This window comes from Zalophus californianus, chromosome 7, assembly GCF_009762305.2.
Source record: "Zalophus californianus isolate mZalCal1 chromosome 7, mZalCal1.pri.v2, whole genome shotgun sequence".
Taxonomy (NCBI): Eukaryota; Metazoa; Chordata; class Mammalia; order Carnivora; family Otariidae; genus Zalophus; species Zalophus californianus.
The window spans coordinates 104,849,850-104,867,395 of record NC_045601.1 but is presented as its reverse complement, the minus strand read 5'-3'; positions in this window follow the sequence as shown (position 1 = coordinate 104,867,395).

Genomic DNA, 17,546 nt, shown 5'->3' with positions numbered 1-17,546 from the left:
GCTCAGAACGAAGACATTCTGGAGGGAAAAAAGTTATGTACAAGTCACATACATAATCAAGACATGCTAGTATCTTCATGCAACTTAGTTCTACTCCATGTTGCATTTATTACTCTGAATTTTTGGAATTAATTTCTTTCAGTAACCCTGATTTAAATCGTGATAATTACATTTTGCGTTTTGCGGTAATTGCGACCTTCAAAAGATATTTACAGATACTGTTTTGCATGATTTGCCCAAGAACACCGTCAGACGGGTGATTAGCAAATCCATTTTACAGACATGATATCTGTAGCTCAGGCTGTTTTCCTGGTGAGTCTTTATATCCCTGAGACTAGGGCTCAGAAACTTAGGGTCCCCTAACAGGTGACACCGAGCTTCCAGAGCTAAAAATTCCTGCAAGCATTAAACAAAACTGCTGTAATCATTAACCGTTTAAAATGTATGCCCTGTAAAAGTAGGTCTATAAAATCAGGGAAAACATGAAATGCCTATAATTGAACCAGAATTATAGATAATGCAATAAAAACAAACCTATTGTTACCAAGGGCGAACACAATACGCAAGAAAAGGACCCAGTTCAGAAATCACCGGCAGGATTTGGGAGTCTGAGCGGTTTCTGCATTAGCGGTCCACCAGAGGGCACTGTTCCCCGCCTTCGGCTCCGACTCCGCGCCGCGTCGGAGCGGTTCCCTTCCAGGCGACAGGGGCAGTTCACAGACTCCCCGGTCTGATGGCCCTTCCCCGTTTCCCAGTTATTTTGCTTTGAGAATAAGGGGCCTCCTAGTCAACACATCTTTAAAATATTTTTTATATATGTGTCGGTTTAGGGCTCAATACTCCCTCCTCCTTTTAAAAATGCCTTACAGTTCATTTAATGGGTCTTAATATTTTTAAATAAAGGGGGGAAGGGGCTTGTGAGGAAGAGTTGATCTTCACGACAACCTTATAGGACAATTTGATTTTTTTTATTTTGCACCCGAGGGAACTGAATTTCAGAGAAAATAATTTGCCAAAGGTCAGGTGGACAGTAAGCGGGGAAGTCAGACCCCAACGCAAGTCTGTTAGAATCCCAGCCCAAATTCTTTTCACTACACTCTATGTTATAATAACTCCATTTCCCAGGGGGGAAACTGCTATTAAATTCCAATGATGTCTTCTTAGATTTGTTAGATGGTAACAAAGGAGACAGCATGTTTTAAGAATGCCAATCACAAAGATCCTTCTCAGTCTTTTACAAGTTTTTCTCTCTTTAATTATTTTTTCCCCAGAGTTAATCTACAGACTAGCTTTAAATGTGTTTTATTCCTGCCCTGGTTTATCTTATTACCTAAGTAATTAAGTACCCATGAAACTTTACTCCAAGTCTTAGCTCCTAGCCCTCATAATGTTCAAACCAAGCAGAAAATATGGAGTGGTTATCTATCTAAATACTAAAATCAGAACTGTTCCGTTTATGTGTATATACGTGTGAATGTAAACACATAAAATTATACCCGTGGGTTGTTTTTTTTTTAATTATTTATTTATTGAGGTAATCTCTACACCCAACCTGGGGCTCGGACTCACAATCCCAAGATCAAGAGTCTCATGCTCTTCTGACTGAGGCCAGCCAGGGCCCCATAAAATTTTATTTATACTCAATTTCCATACCAATATTTTGTGGTGCTGTTGGTGTCCTGTGTCTTAATCTTTGCAGTTTCTTTACTCTCACTAAAGAAAATCCGCTGTCCCTGAGGAGCACGGCACACAGTATCTGTTCCATTCATTTTATGTCCTGAGTCTCAAACTAAAATAAGACCTCTCCTTGAATGAATGAACATATCAGTAGATGCCCATATATATTCCCATATATATATACAATATTATACATGCACAATTATAAGATAGGGGATCACGAGGGCCCCTGTGGTTTCCATCTTCCTTTCTTATTTGGACTGGCACTCTAGTCCAAAAACTGCTCTCTCTCTCTCCCCTCCTTCCTCGCAATCTAACGCCCGCTTTTTGCCGGGTTAAGCGTCCCGCAGTGCAGCTAGGAATACGTGCATCGCCCTCCCCCCTTCCCATCACTCCTGACCCAAGGAAGTAATGCCTTCCCCATGAGACCCTCTCCGACCTCTCCAGACTTGGTCTCCAGGGTCTGCTGGTGCAAGCACCATGTTCTATCCATTGTGATAACCTTGCTCCCGTGGCGCCCCTCCCTACCACCTTCCCTCTCCTACCCCATTTCTTGAGGACAATAACCTTTTCTTGCGGATCTTTATATACCCTAAAACAGTGCCCCTTGAACTTGAATGTGCATAAGAACCATCTGGGATCTTGTTGAAATTGTAGATTCTGGGGTAGGCCTGAGGCTCTGCATTACTAACAAGTTCCCAGAGAATATGGATAGTACTGGTTGATGGACTAGTACTATCTGAGTAGCAAGGCATTACTACCCCTTGAGTAACATTTTGCACATGGCAGGTGCTAACTCACACCTGGTAGAAAATTAAAAGTCAAAAAGCAAGAGCAAAATGCAAATACAATGAGATAACACTGTACCAATATGACAACACCAAATGTTGGTGAGGGCGTCTGAGTACCTGGATTCTCATCAAATGTGTGTGGGGATGTAAAATAGCATCCATACTTTGGAAAATGATCTGGTTGCCTTTTTCTTAACAAAATTAACATAGGCTTACCCCATGATCTAGCAGCTCCTTTCCTAAATATTTCTCTGTCCACAAAAAGACCTGTATGACAATGTTCAAAAGAGCTTTATTCAGAATAGCCAAACCCAAAAATACCCCATGTATCCATTCACTGGTAACTGGGTGGGTAAACTCTGGTATGTCCACATTGTGCAATGATGACATCGATTTCCGTACCACGGGATATTGGCTCAGGTTCTGTCGTGAGTTTGCAAGCATCTGAAGGCTTGCCTGGGGCTGCGGAACCTGCTTTCAGGATGGCGCACTCATATGGCTGTTGGCATGAGGTCTCCATTCCTTGTCATGTGGTCTTCTCATCGAGCTGCTGGAGTGGCCTCATGACATGACCACTTACTTTAGTCATGTGAATGACCCAAGAGAAAGACCTGCTGTGGCCTCACCTGCCTCCAAGCTGCTGCCAGACCTGCTATGAGGCCTTCTTGGTCAATGTTGGGCCAAAGGCTCCTAATGAAAAGGTATGAACTGCTGATACACAAAAATATGGGTGAATTTCAAATGCATTATATTGAGTGAAACAACCAGACCCCAAAGACTACTTATCTATGATTTTATTCATTTCATAGGAAGTTGTAGAAGGCAAAACAGATCTATAATTAAAAAAAAAAAAAGAACTGTGGTTGCCTGGGAACAGGGGTAAGGCAGGAAGGGTTATTAGGGAACTTTCGTTGGGGGGGGGTGTTAAATGTTGTATATTCTATAGGATTTTGAGTTACACAGGTGTATGTATTTGTCAGAACTCAGGAGGCTTAAGATTTGTACATTTCAGTCTTTGTAAATGGTTTTTAAAAAGAAAAGGAAGCCTAAACAAATTCTGAACTGTAATAATATGCTGAAATGTTTCAAGGTGAGGTGTTCTGATGTGGCAATTAGAGTGACCAGAACAGGAGAGTTGGTTGGAGAGCTGAGCTTCATCCCTCCAGGCTCTACATGATTCATAAGAACCCAAATGAAATGTCTCAACGGTTAAAATTCAATAGATATTGACATAGTTTACTTAGAAATGCCTGCCATTCTATGCATAAATCTAACACTTTGGCATGTTTTGTTATATTTAATCCATGTTTTTTCCTGCGGTGTGAACCCAAAATGGTATATTTGTTCATCGGTTTCAGGTGGAAACCGAGGATGAGTCAGTCGTTGTATTAAATAGTGCTGAACCATCTGATGGGGTGGAGGCACGTCTGCTTCTGGGTGGAACACTGTTCCCCAAACTGGCTTCCCATTAGAGTCCTCTGAGGAGCTTTTAAAGATTGTAAAGCCCAATGCCAGGCCACCCTAGGACAGTTGAATCAACATAGGAGGGTGGGTAGGAGAGAGGCCTAGGCATCTGTACTTTTTAAATGCTCTCCTGGTTATTTTAATATTTTATGCCATAAGTAGACCTTACTATTTTTTAAGCTAAAAAAATCTTCAAAGGGACTGCAAAGAAAATGTAATTCTACTTAAAAACATTGCTGTTTACAATACAGTTTCTTAAGGTTTATGGGCATCTTTTTCTTCCAGGTCTTAGAGAGATATGTATCAAAGTGTGATAGGTCTATGAGTTCGGATTAAAATAGAACAAGCGGGGCTCCTGGGTGGCTCAGTCGGTTAAGCGGCTGCCTTCGGCTCAGGTCATGATCTCGAGGTCCTGGAATCGAGCCCCGCATTGGGATCCCTGCTTAGCGGAGAGCCTGTTTCTCTTTCCCCCTCTGCTTCTCCCCCTGCTTGTGCTCTCTCTCACTGTCAAATAAATAAATAAATAAATAATCTTAAAAAAAAAATAGAACAAACTTCAGTTTTGGATTCCCAGGAATAATGAGATCTCCTTGGTGGAAATTATTTCAATATTATTGAACCTGATATCTATGAAAATGGTACTAGTTTCCCAAATTCTCATGTGTGTGTCCTGTCAGCATTAACTGGATTACCTTACAGGCGAGCTGAGCATGTGTTTAGGGCAGGCAACAAAATATTTGTTTGGGAAAAAATTAGATGTCTGATATTTTAAAAGTACCGTTGAAGGAGTCATTATATTTTAAGAACTTAGAATGACATCGGCATCCCTCACACTTACTCTCTCTATGGGATGCGGGGAGGGACGGTGGCCTTCGCAAGGATGATCTCCAGGAAAGGTGCTCCCAGCCTGGCTGGGGAGTGGAAGGTGCTTCTGACCGGAAGGCACAACCAGAACTTCCTGCGCCACCTTCTCTCCTCATGCGCCTCTCCCCTGCCAGGTGTCAGCACCAGTCAATTAGAAAGTCAAAGTACCCGAGGAGAGTGGAGGGAGCTTGTGCCTGGCCCAGAGCGTTTTACACTGTGAACTGGATGGAGAACAATGTGTTAATTGTTCTTTGTTTGCTGAGCAGGGCCTGGTGCCAGGACAGAGCTGGCCCTGAGAAGCTTCCAGAGCCTGGTGACCAGGTGTGGAGAACCGGCACTGACTGCCTGCCCCGGGAGGTGGTAGTGGCGGTAGCGGGGCACACAGCAGGTGCATAATAGATGGATTAGAAATTTCGCAGAACTTACAGGTTTCAGAGTTTCTCTTATTCGAGAAGAAAGGACAGAAAATGGCTTAAAAAAAAAAAAATTCGGGCCAGCAGCAATCATACCAACACAGTAAACTCCAGAAAGGTGGGGAGTGTATCCCACCAAACCATAAGTGTGCAGAGATGCTCCCAGAGAGGAGCCTTGCCTAAAGGTCAGAACTCTTCTCGGCCTTCATGTTGTATGACCTGCAGCAAACAGGAAGGGCAGAAAAATGACCAGACGGAGTTGAGTGTCAGGGACACTGTGGAATAATCCCTTCAGCTACAGGGCAGCCCCCTTATTCTGTGAATAAGAGAAAGGCTCCAGGAAGGCAACCTCCCTGGGAAGCAGGGCTTTCTGGAAAGGGGAACATTATCACTGTCCATTAAGAAGGTAAAAACTCTACAGCTATAGTTTTGCTACTGGTCTTTCTGATGTATCTATACAGGAAAATAGTGTAAATATGTGCAAAAGAAAATAGACTTTTCAAAACTACATACACACAAAACTTTCATGAACAATTAACTCTGAGCGGCAGGATTGTGGAAGAATATTTCTTTTTTCCTACATTTCTAGACCACCTTACTTATTTTATGCATGCACCTATGTATGCATTTGTACAAAGACCATGCATGCCCAAAACTCAGGAAAAGTGTGAAGCTAGCTCTACAGGAAAATCAGCTTAAAATTGCCAATATATGTATGCTTTTGCCCGTGTGTTTAATTTTGGACGGATGTGTGGCTACATGGGCCTTTGAGTTGGCATTCTCCGTGCCCTATCTCTATGAGGAGGGGGTGTGGGAAATTTTTACAATGCACATTTCCTCATTAACATGGCTAGCAGAATAGTGATCATTTGTAGAATATTCTTAATGGGGCCTTCTAAAAGGACAGAGGGAGAGATTTCTACCTCTCCCTCATTGGAGAGATCATTGGAAAAGTCTCCAATGCTTTCTTGTGGTAATTTAAAATTCGTAAGACCATCAGAAACAGGGCAAGACCTCTCTTCTGCCACTCTGACAAGATGTCATTAGTTTTCTTTTCTTGGAAATGATGGTCCCGTTTTTGGCTCTCCAGAGATGTCAGCAAAAGGAGGTCATTACAATATGTATCCATCTATTAACTCATCCCAGTTTGGATCCAGTCATTTTGTCTGCCTTCAACCCTTCACTGTGTTTCAATTTCAGTCACTAGGTCACAGCTACAATGTGTGGCAATATCAAGTAGCCAGGAAAAAGCAAAACCAAGGAAAAAAACAAAACCAAACCCACATCTCGTGAGTTAGCTAGGACTGGTATCACTGCCCCTACTCTCATTTTAGAGATGAAGCGACAGACTTGGTTGGCAACGTACTGGGATTGTCCCCAAGTAATATAGCTCCCCAACTTTGCTCCAGCACCGCTCGCACCATGGTGGTGACATCGGCATTGGCTCAGGCTGCAGGAGCCTCTCTACCCATGCTATGGATTTACACCTGCCCTCTCGTCTGACCAGCCCCTCCTCAGTATTCCGGCCCATGGCGCTGAGTCACATCCATTTATTGGGGCCCAAGTGGACTGGTCCCATTCATGAACTCCATTTTATTCTAATTTTTAAAAGTCATCTTATATACTTTCTATTTTAAATTATGTAAGAAATATACAAATACGGAAACAATATAAGAAATTCAAATAACATAAAAGAATATAAAATAAAAAGTGAAAATTATTTTAAGAGTTGATACTTTATTTTTATTTATTTTTTTAATTTAAATTCAAGTTAGTTAACATATAGTGTATTATTAGTTTCAGGGCAGAGTTCAGTGATTCATCAGTTGCATATAACACCCAGTGTTCATTCCATCCAGTGGCCTCCTTAATACCCATCACTCAGTCACCCCATCCCCCAACCCCGTCCCCTCCAGCAATCCTCAGTTTGTTCCCTAGAGTTAAGAGTCTCTTATGGTTTGCCTCCCTCCCTGTTTTTATCTTATTTTATTTTTCCTTCTTTTCCCCTATGTTCATCTGTTTTGTTTCTTAAATTCTACATGAGTGAAATAATATGGTATTTGTCTTTCACTTAGCATAATACCCTTTAGTTCTGTCCATGTCATTGCAAATGGCAAGGGTTCATTCTTTTTGATGGCTGAGTAATGTGAAAATTCTTCTTAACCATCTCTCTGTGCTCCTCTACCTCCTGCCTCAAGACACATACTCTCAGTCTCACTCACCTTGCCAGAGGTAACCGCCAAGATCACTGGTACGTACTGTCCAGTAAAACAATTGTCAAAATGGTTGCTATGGCTCCCATTCTCCTACTTCTTTCCAGCTGAATGTTAATGTTATATAAATATGAGGACCTAAGCTAGTCTATCTAGCTCGTAAGGATGACAATTCCAGGTAGTGGGATAGTAATGTGGGTTTGGCTAAGAGTGGTGGTCGTAAAAATAGGCCAGAGGGCCCAAGTGTCAACAGACTTTATTCAAGCACCGGATGTCTACGATCACCTCATGGCCTGCCTAGGCTTCCATCTCTCATCCCTTCCTTTCCCACAGGTGGACCCTGAACACCTCCTTTCTCATCTCTAGAACCAAAACTGGCCTTAAGAAGGAGAGTTTTCAGAAGCTCGTCCCCGGCACTCTGTCACTCAGCATCAGATCAACTTTGCTTTTCATCTTGGTCAAACCTTGTTCCTGGGTTTTACAGTGTGCGTCTAGGGCCCAATCCTGATTTTATACCTTAGATCTGATCAGTGGATCCATGATAGGTCACTTTCTTGGTACCATGCCCAGCAAGTCAGATCCTCTTAATCTGATGGCCTGTCCTTGCTCTCACATGTCCCCTGCCCTTGAATCCCAGAGTCCAAGAGTAGAGCCTGAGAGTCTACAGTAGACCGCCCCAACACAGCACTCTGTATACTAGAATGAACTTCCTCCTGCATCTGCAACCCTACTCATCTGTTTAGCACCTCCCTCCCCACTGAGAATGGGTCCAGTTAACTAGTTATGTCCAAAGATATGGCAGGTCACAAAAACATGAGAGAAATTGGTGCTGCCAGCTACCGTGGCCACATCAACTGACATCTTAGGCAGGAGTGGCAGAGATGCCCAGTCCAGAACACTTGTGTGAGAGCTGGGGAAGGAGTTTAGGTCACTGGCAACCTCCCAGCTATTTCTGTGCACACACTCTACAAGCACTGGGCACCAGCCACATGGAAAGTTCCAGCTGACTGCCAGTGTCACTGGTCGTATTTCTCTTCTCCAACCATCTGAATCCTGTGGCCCATGGGAAGCAGGAGAGCGAGGTTCTTGTCTCACGGAGTTGAAGAATGACTCTCACAGACAAAGGAGAGTTAGTAAAGTGATACAGTTTTATTAAGCAAGTATACAAAAAATTAAAATAAAATAAAATAAAATAAAATAAAAGTTCTCAGGAGTGAGAGGGGTCCAGACAGCGTTGCCAACATGGGCCTCCACTGACAAGTCTTTTACTTAGAGTTGACCAGGGAGCTTGTGGACATCATTCTTGTGATGTCTTGGTTTGAGTAAGGACTGGTGATCACATCTTTAATGGCTTACTTCTTCTTTGGGGTCTGGTTATTCTTTGTTGGTCATGAGGTGACTGCCATAACAAGACCGAGACGCCCAGGGCAGGGTGGCCTGGTTTGTTTCCTTACCTCTGGTTTTGTTATGCCCCAGCATTTCTGGGATTTCTGTGAGCCTGATCCCATAGCCCCCCTACCTGTCTCTCCCTACCTGGCCCCACCTGGCCCTTACTCACATGTGCAGTGAGTGGTGTGCTAGGAGCCCTGTGATCTATCATCGGGGGTGCAGCTTCAGGGCACTTCCACCCTAAACTCTGCCTTAAGATGAAGAACACAACCCTGATAGTGAATAAAACAAGGAAATCTGCCCCATGCTTTCCTGGGCTGCCTTAACATTGGTGGGGATCTCCCAAGCAACTGTCGTCAGGACCTCAACATTAGCTGTACCAGCACAATTGCCCCAGAGCACCGAGCTATTGCCTAAAGGCAGAGGGAGTGACGGGGAAGTGAAGAGAGAAGGACTCCGGACTTGTGAGGGGAGCCCAGGCGGACGTCCTGGGTCTGACAGTAGACCACAGCTGTGGTCTTGAATGTGCCCCTGAACGTGCCCCACTCTGGCCCTTAGCCTCCTCACCAGCCTCCTCAAGTAAGCAGGATGGACTCACATACTTTCTAAGGTACTTTCCGGCTTGGCTTTCATATTGGATGAGTCTGCGTTTTTCTCCATTACTGAAACACGAGAAACCACTTAGTTTCGTTCTTACCCAAGCCACTCCACCAGGTCATTAAGACCCGGAAACAGCCTATTTGCATGTTGAATCAAGATGGTGCAGTTGACCATCATCATTCAGGCATTGGCTGGGTGATATTCTCCTAGTTGGGGTGATGGATAGCTAGATTACAAACTCGTTGCAGAAGCAGACTCTTGACTTCTTTCCTGGGGTAGCACAGAGTTATGCACACAGGAGACCCTCAATAATGTACTGAATGAAAAGATTTGGATCGAGACATGCAACCTTTCCCACCTAATCCACCATGGAACAAAGAATGTCCCAAGGAAACTTTGGGGTTGGAAATGCATCCTGTAAAAGAGAAAAATCTCTGTGCTCATCTAATCAAACCTGGCTTGACATGTGTCTGATACCAACCCGCTAAGTGAACAAATCCAGACACGTGAACCTGTTCAGATGGAAATCTTCAGTTCACAAAGCAGCTCCACTGCATGGATAGTTTCTAACATACCCAAGAAGCACGTACAATTGTGCCTCAGCAGACTGTTCAAAGGAGCACAGTATAACTGGACAACCTTATAATGTCCTCAGGGAAGGAATGGGTGTCTCAAATTTGTTACTTAGAACTAAGCAGGTAATTAAAGCTTCTTCTTACTTGTAAAAGGCAGGCTTGAATGCAATAATCTCTGAGGAGTTCTTTTTTTTTTTTGGCTTTCTTTGATCATTCATAAACTTAAATATGATATCATTTCATCCCTGATATGCCATTCTTAGGGAAGAAATATTTTTAGGTTCATTGCAGGTGCATTCTGCACATATTGAGAAATCAAAAAGAAAAAAAATGTGTGTGCAGGGGGTGAGGTAATAGAAGGAGAAACTCACGTCCAAGTTCATTTTAAAATTTTCTCAGTTCTTATTTTTAAAATGACTGCAGCCATCTTCAAATTATAGGTTGAAAAGAAAGGACTAATAAAAGACACATCACAGAGCTCAAAGTGTAGTTGAATTTTTAAATGAAATTTGTAAAGCATGAGTCAGGTATACAAAGGATGCGTGCTTTTTAAAAATGTATTTATATGTAACTTCACCTTGTTCCGGAACGGACTTAAGGTGGCATAATATAAACTATACATAAAAATCAAAGGAGGGATAAACAAGGTTAGGTTGGGATAAACTTCAACAAAGAATACCACGTGAAGGATCAGTACTAATGTTCTGCATCTCCCCTTGGGGAGAGGCACATATTCATACACTACAGGAAATATACCAACGAGGGAAAAAAATTTCTTTCTTCCTTGACTTGCCCAATACTTGCTCAAAGTATTCTTTCATTTGAGCATGTCCCATGTGACTATCACACAGCTTTTTGAGGATGGCAAACAGAAAACACTCCTTTCTACAAGGGACTTGAAGAGATTAAGTAATGTGTCTGTAGCCACATAACTAGTTTTGACAGAACTCATGATTAAGACCTTTCAACAAAAGCATGGGCTTCTGGAAAATTGTATATAATTCCCTTTCCTGTGGGACTTTGAGGAATAAGATAAAAACAAAAAACAAAACAAAACAAAAAAACCCTGCCAACCTAGGGGACCTTAAATGTAGTTCTTCCTAAAAAGAACATTAATTAGTACACATTTTATCCCTCTAGCTTGAAGTTTTTACAAAACTGCAGTTTTCAAAACATTTGAAACTACTGACAATTGTAGAAACGATATGAAGCAAGAGACTTTCAATTTAAGCAGAGAGGTAGCGAGGATGGGGAGGGGGACGCGGGAAGCTGGTGTGGAGGGTGATCGGGGCAGTGGGAATGGGGCCGAGAGCTCCAGGTCTCTGACAAGTGGAGAGGCCAGTTTGTCAAGAATGAGGTGTGTGACGCAGGGAGTTAGAGGGAAGTGAGGTCCAGAAACTATTCAGGGGTCAGGTGACATGGGACCAGATCAGCAACAGTAGGGAGCCTGGATTTATTCCGAATGTGATGAGAGATCATTTGTGCTGTGTGAGCAGGTGAGCCACGGGCAGTGATCTTCTAATTGAAAGTTTGCATCCGGGTCCTGCGTGAGGACCAGAGAGTAAAGGGCAGGAAAAGAAGCAAGGAGCTCTGAAGGTGGGTGTAGCAGTGTCCAGGGAAGAGGAGGAGGTGACCTGAGGTATTGTTGAAGGGGATAAGAAGCAAATAGTGGGTCAGCTTTGCAGCAGGTGATGTCGGGAGTCAGGTTGTGGTGTTAGGAGACCGGGGGTTTCTTTAGTACAATGGCTAGTCGCCCAGACAGGTAGGTGGTTTGTCAGCAGGAAGGTGGGTGATGTGAGCAAGCAGTTGTAGGACACTGGCCAGCACGTAGGGCACACCTGCAAGCAGGTAAATCATACTGCAAGTGGACACGCCATCTTTAAGTAGGTGGTATTTGGGGCTGAATTGTGCCCCGCCCAACCCCCCCACCTCCCCATTCCTATGTTGAAGTCCTAACTCCCAGTACCTCAGAATGTGACTGCATTTGGAGAGAGGGCCTTTAAAGAGTTTACTAAGGTAAAATGGGGTCCTACGGTTGGGCCCTAATCCAATCTGACTGTGTCCTGATAAAAAGAGATTAGGATACAGACATGCATCGGGGAAGATGGCCATCTACAAACCAAAGACGGAGGCCCTCAGGAAAAAAAAAAACAAAAAAAAACAGCCTAGCTGACTCCTTGATCTTGGACGCCTAGCCTTCAGAACTGTGAGAATATGCATTCCTATTGTTTAAGCCACCCCAGTCGGTGGCACTTTGTTATGGTGGCCCTGGCATCCTAATCCAGGTGGACAACTTCTGTAAATCTCTGGGAGGTCCTGCAGGGTCCAAGTGCTACGTGCAAGTAGCTGAGGGAGGCTGCTGAGTCCAGGGGAGACAAGGGGGTTCATGAGTTTCTGGGGGGTGTTCTGCAAATTACCAGGTGGCCCTGGCCAAAATCTAGATGATAGCAAACCAGTTCATTGGCACAAGAATAACAGGGTGCTGCAGATGAGTTATGTGGAAGGGAAACGAGCCAATAGGGGACTTTGGTGAGCAGCTTGGTGACTCCATTGAATCCCTAGAGGCTGGCCCACAGCAGCTGACCCTGGAGGGCATCTGTTACAGTGGTTGAGAAGCTTGGGAGGGCAGCTAGAAACCATGATGCTGAGTGTCACTTGGGGAGTTTGGCCTGGGTGTTGTGGGTGGGGTCAGTAATGATACCACTATCATCTAAAACAGCAATGAGAAGTCAGGACTCTACCAGGTCCTGAAAGAAGGGCCAAAAATCCACCTCCTCCTTCACTGAGGCAGTACCTGAGTGCAAAAGCTGACTTTCTCTTCTTACCAAATATTCGGCTTTCCTAAATTTTCTGCTACCCAATCCGTTTCTGGGTCTGCAGAATCTGTTAGGACCTGGCCTAGGCTGGGCAGGCAGGCTGGAGGACCAGATCCAAACCTGGTTGCTTTCATCTAGCCCCATAATTTTGTAATGATAATTTTTTTCTTTTTTAACTTTTAAGTTTTACTATAAAGAGTTACATTTATTAAAAGAGTTTCCATTCTGTTCAAATGATTTTACTTTTGTGAAGCACTAACACAATTAAATTAATGTTAACCAATTTTGTGCTCCTTCTGAAAAAGGGACTTCTAGGAGACAGAAGCAACCTTCTGTTTATCTCTGAAAAATATGCCAATGACACAAGCATCTTTTATTTTTAATGGATCTCAGAAAGCATCACAATATCCAGGGCTCCTGTACCCTGAGAAAAAATATTTACATATGTCTAACAAAACCAGTTACATAACTGGCCCAGATGCCTTAGGTTAAGTAAGCCAGATTGCATTCACGGCAGGTCAGAAATGGAAAAAGGCCCAGCCAGTTTTGCTCAAGGCAAAGAAGAGGGGAAAATGTATCTTCAGGAATGGATAGCAGCCTAAAAACAATCCAAGGCAGTTCAAAGCAAATCTAAAATTATCTTGGAAGTCTTGGGTACAATTATAAAAAGTCATGTTATTTTTTTACATCCTCTTCTATGATATACTTGTATTGTTTTATGAGAGTGCGTGCCTCAGCATTTAAGAGAACTGGTCCCTGACCCTATTGGTCTGAGCTCTAGAGTAGAGCCATTACCAAAACCCCAGAGTGTGCAAGCAGCTGCAGAGACAATTTGGGCCCACTGTATTCTGTTGATGATTAATTTGTACCTTCACAAGTTAATTCCAGTGGCAAACCTCAAGGCTGGCCTGTGCACTGGTGAATTGGGCATCTTAGATCTGTGGGTTGTCAGAGCGAGAAGGAGTGGCAGCAGAAGCCATGTAATTCAGTCCCTAGAATCTGCCAGACCCGAGTTGTTTGGATTGCTGTATTTTTAAGATTTTATTTATTTATTTGAGAGAGAGAGCTCGCACACACACCACACACAGGAGTGGGGTCGGGGGACAGAGGGAGAGGGAGAGGCAAACTCCCCACTGAGCAGAGACCCCAGTGCAGGGCTCCATCCATCCCAGGACCCCGGGATCATGACCTGAGCCAAAGGCAGACACGGAACCAACTGAGCCACCCAGGTTGCCCCCAGACCTGAGTTTTAATACCCACTCTGCCACTCAGTAAGTAGCTCAGAGATCTGGGGCCAGTGTCTCTTACCTAGAGGAGCCTCCAGTTCCTCATCTGCAAAACCAGCCCTCCTACAGTACCAGCCTCTTTTTCAAATAAATGAGACAAAGCAGTACCAGCCTATTGTCAAACAAATGGGACAAAGCAAGTCAAGTACTCAGTGCAGTGTTTGACACATGGTAGGTGTTAGCGATTATTATCACTATGACCAGAAAAACGTTCCCCAACCTGAACAATGGTCAGCAGAAGTCAGAGTTCTGGGGGAATTTACGTAATGCCCAATTTAGTGGAACTTAAATTTTCTGGCCTTTGGGGCACATGATTATGCATATCCTGTTCGTTCATTCATGAGCTGCATGATTGCTTAAAGAGTAGACAAAATGGACTTCCCCAAAGGTCAGATGTGTAGTGGAGACAGCTGGCTGGGCATAGGGCAGAAAGGCTCCCTTCATCCACGGCCACTGCCCACATGGCTGGGTCAGATCAGGGATTAGAGTTTAGCTTTGATATTCCCACAGAATCTCAGACAAACACCTTAACCTCTGTGATTTACAAGTAACACAGGTATAAAAGATACACTTGCTTACTACCTAGATGTGAAAGCCAGAGACCCTTTATGTAAAAGCCCTTTGTAGGCTGAAAAGCACCAAACCATCCAAGTTCAATTATTATCCTAGACCTCCGTCCCCACTGTAAGCATTTATTGACCTCAAATTGCTCCTTGACAATTTGAGGTTATTCTATATTTAGTGCAGAAAGCCCCACATATCACGCAATAACCTTTCCTAGATCCAAGGGTCCCCTTGGTGTCCTGTTAGCTGCACTCACTGGGTAACACAGCAGGATACCAGGTTACCAACTACTACCTAACCCAATATTTTCCAAACATGTCTCATCATGAGACATCCAGTGTTTGTGAAAAATAGAGTTCTCAGATGCTACACAAGATTGACTAGGTCCAAGTCTTCAGGGGAGGGACTTAGGACATTTTTAACAAAAGTCACAGGTGGTTTTGTGATTTGGCAAGTTTGGGAAACAGTAAACTAATGAATGCAAATGCATTAGTTAACTAATATATTACTCTATCTGTACTTAACCCAATTAAAATATTCAGCTTCTTAAATATCCTAAAGGAGTTATACTAATTCTGGAAATTCCAAGAAGAACCCTAGAGAGGATTTATGTATGAGTAAAGAGAATTCTTTAAATCACACTGTTAAGAGGAATGTTTATTAAATTCTACATACATTGTTTTGCAGTTCCATAGTTTAAGAGAGATCTGAATATCCTTGGAAGAAAAGCTGTAAAGTGATCAAATGATTAGAAACACCAAATAATAAAAGGATGTACAGTAATTAAACCTACGTAAGTCCAGAAATGTGCCACTTTAGCGAAAGTCTTCACATTTGAGAAGAGATATCTCAGTGATTAAAATATATACCTTTCCCCCTACATTTTAACATCTCTGAAATCAGAATGATCTTACAGGTGATTGGCTACAATTTTTCTTAGTGACACATCAAATAACAGGGCTTCCTAACACAGTATTTTGTATTCAATGAAATATGGAAATGAAGCACCAGACAATGACATTTTCCTCCATCCCTACTGATACACAACAAGTGATCTAGGTTCAGTGTACCCTCTTGCTTGTCTACCTCCACAAGCCAGATCACACTTGAAGGTCCAGTAGCCAACCAGTCTGTCCCACCTGCTTACCCAGGCTGTGGAGATAATCTCTCTTCCTACAGCTCTGATTATCTGAAGACCCTATTTTCTTCTGTTTCTCTTGCTTAGCATTTATGTTGCTGCCTGCTTGACCAATTAATTTTTGTTCTACCTTATCATTTTACAAACATCTTTGGACTCTAAAACTAGTTGGTAAACAACATGAACACAGAAAATTTGCCTCTGTCTCTTGTTTTTCCCCAGGGCCCAACACAGAGCTCCTACCTGGCAATAGTCAATAGATATTGAGGATGATGGCACTTAAGTAGGGTGACCATATACTTCATCATCCAAACCAGGACATTTTGGAAAGTGAAAACCAGATAGTAACAATTTCCTGAAGATCTCAACATCCTAATGCCCAGAATATATGACTTTGTTACCTACATAGTAAAAGGAACCTGCAGGTGTGATTAACGTAAGGATCTTGAGATGGGGAAATAATGTCCTGGATTACCTGGGTGGGCCTAACTTAATGGTAATTGGAAGGTTCCTTACAAGGAAAAAAAGGGACGGAAGAGTCAGAGTCAGAGAAATTAGAAGATGCTACACTGCTGGCTGTGAAGAGATAGAATGGGGCCACAAATCAAGGAATTTACTTGGCCTCGAGAAGCTGGAAAAGGCAGGGAAATGGTTTCTCCCTAAGAGTTTCCAGAAGGGTCAAAGCCCTGCCAACCTACTCTAGACTTCTGACTTCCAGAACCATAAGATAAAACATTTGTAGTAATTTGTTATGGCAGCCACAGGAAACTACTTCACCGCCTAACCTGCAAGAACCAGTCAAAACCCAGCTCATCCTCCACCATTTCCAGATTCCAGCAGCTGAAATGTAAGCTCTGCAGAATTTCACCTCTCCCTCTTTGGGCTTCCCTTATGGCATTTACTTTACTCAGTGTTAATGTAAGCAAATATCTGCTTCTCTGATCCCCCTCTTTAGACGTAAGTGATAGAAACCCAATTAAAACTAGTTTAAGCAAGGAAGACTGTATTGAATAATGTGACTGGAAAAGCCCAGCCATGGAGCTTCAGGTAAACTTGGATCCAAGTGCCCAAAGTCATGAGGTATCACACTCCATCTCTTGGCTCTGTGTTCTCTGTGTTGGCTTTATTCCCAGGTAGACTTTCCATGTGTAGTAAAAACAATGATCACCAGCAGCTGGGGCAGGTTTATAGTCTACCTATTTAGCAGTGGGGGCTGAAAGACGGACTCTTTCTCAATTGTTTCAACAAAAGTTTCAGGATTGAGTCTTTTGGGTCTGGTCTGGAGCATCCCCATCACCGAACCAATTCCTGTGGTCAAGGGAGTGGAATTGGCTCTCATAGGCCAGGCTTTGGTCAGAGTAAGAGTGACCAACTCATCCCAATTTGCCTGGGACTCTTCTGGTTTCGGCATTAGAAGTCCCATGCCCCAAGGAAATCCCTCAGTTTAGGGCAAACTGGGATAGTTGGTTACCCTGGGCCTCCATGCTAGAGATGAGGGGAGATGTGGTCAGCCCCAAATGACTCCCACAGACTAAAACTGAAAAAGAAGTGGTTTCTTGGAGGAACCACAAGAAGAAGAGGAAATGAATGCTGGATGGGCAAAAGCAACAGAGAGATGTCTTCTCCATTCACCTTTCTAGCTTAGAGCTACCTTGAAGGCAGAGACTGAATCTTACTCATTTTTGTGTCTTTTAAAAAGCTGAGTACGTTGCTTTCTACTTAGGAAAGCCTCAAAAGAACTTATACTGTTTCTTGC